The sequence below is a fragment of the Mus pahari genome, chromosome 3, assembly GCF_900095145.1.
Source record: "Mus pahari chromosome 3, PAHARI_EIJ_v1.1, whole genome shotgun sequence".
NCBI classification, from domain to species: Eukaryota; Metazoa; Chordata; class Mammalia; order Rodentia; family Muridae; genus Mus; species Mus pahari.
In genome coordinates this window covers 72,528,762-72,530,782 of record NC_034592.1, presented here as the reverse complement: position 1 = coordinate 72,530,782, position 2,021 = coordinate 72,528,762, and positions in this window count along the sequence as shown.

Below are 2,021 nucleotides of genomic sequence, written 5' to 3'. Positions count from 1 at the left end.
TGAAGACCCTGGAACTAAGCCATAGAGCATCTTTATTCAGCTGATTGTAGCTGCTGACATTACTCCTCACTCAAAATAAAAATTATTTATGAAACGTGATCTCATAAAGACCAGGAAGGCTTTTCTCCCTCCCAAATTGGCCCAGTATCAGCAACCTCAAGGCAGTGCTCATGAGGTGGGACATGAAATAGGCTCTGCCTTCACCTTGTCCCTAACTATTGCCACCTCTGGATGACACATTTAATGCAGTACGTTCCCAGACTATCTAGGACCCCCGGAAGAAGAGTTGGGTGGGGATTCAGGAATCTGGTCATTACTGGAAGCCACTTTTAGAAAAGGGTGGCGTCTAAAAGCTCTTGGGTACTTCAGTGCAGATGAATCACACGGGCACATACTTGAAATTCCTGCATTTGGGAGGGAAAGGCAGAAAGATCCTGAAGTTCAGGGTCACCTTCAGTTACACTATCAACTGATAACTTTGGAGAACTTAATAGCCTATCTTATATCAAAACTGTACACACAAAACCAAGCAGGAAAACAAATAAAAAGAAATCTCAGATAAGGGAATGGATAATGTTAGAATCTTAGAGTCTAGAGTCACTGTTTACATTCCTGGAGGTTTTGTTACCCCATTCCATCACCACTGAGTCTACCTAAAGGCAATCTGTGGAGATGGGTGGGATGCTACCCACCTTAATGTGACACAAAGTTATCACTGCTTATCTTAACCAATGCAAATGTTGCAGACCTGGTTTCTAGGCCAGGCTTGGTGATACATTTATGATGTTAAGGATGGAGTTTTGGGTTGGTGAGATGGCTCAGCAGGTAAGAGCACCCGACTGCTCTTCCGAAGGTCCTGAATTCAAATCCCAGCAGCCACATGGTGGCTCACAACCGTCTGTAATGAGATCTGGCGCCGCCTTCTGGAGTGTCTGAAAACAGCTACAGTGTACTTACATATAATAAATAAATAAATAAATCTTAAAAAAAAAAAAAAAGGATGGAGTTTTATTTGCTGGATTCCAGCATGGTTCAAGGCTAGTTCTGGACACATGTCCAGCCCCTACTCATAAAAGCAGAAACAACCTATTACTACAGGTTCATGCCTATAGCCAAACTCAAAGGCAGGCAGGCAGGCAGGCAGGCAGGTTCCCCTTTATTTGCTACTAGCCTGTATATTTCAAGAACCCCAGAGCAGCCTATACTACACAGTAAAATCAATATGAATAAATACATACATATTACTGACATACAAATGTATAACTAATATACAAATAATTACTAAAGAAATTATGAAAGGGCTTGGGATATGGCTCAGTAGGGGAAGTGCTTACCTTTATTGTGTGGGTATCATAGAAAATAAGAGATTGGGGCTGGTGAGACGGCTCAGTGGGTAAGAGCACCCGGCTGCTCTTCCAAAGGTCCGGAGTTCAAATCCCAGCAACCACATGGTGGTTCATAACTATCCGTAACAAGATCTGACGCCCTCTTCTGGAGTGTCTGAAGACAGCTACAGTGTACTTACGTATAATAAATAAATAAATAAATAAATAAGTAAATAAATAGAAAGATATTAAAAAAAAAAAAAGAAAAGAAGAGATTATAAAAATTTTCTAAATGAGGTACTAGAGAGGTGGCTCAGCAGCTAAGGGCACTGGATATGCTCTTCTAGAGGACTGGGGTTCAATTCCAAGGATTAACATGTTGGCTCAAAGTCCTCTGTCACTCCCAGTCCTGGAAGTCCAGCGCCCTCTTCTGGCTTCCATAAACACCAGCTTATATGCTGGGTTCACAGACACAACATGCAGCCAAAACACTCATAACACACAAAATAGATACACTTTAAAAAATATTAAGGCACTTGTGCACCTTTAATCATAAGAAAATATCAGTCTGCTGGGCATAAAGAAAACACTGCTGCCGGGTGTGGTGGTGCACGCCTTTAATCCCAGCACTTGGGAGGCAGAGGCAGGCGGATTTCTGAGTTCGAGGCCAGCCTGGTCTACAGAGTGAGTTCCAGG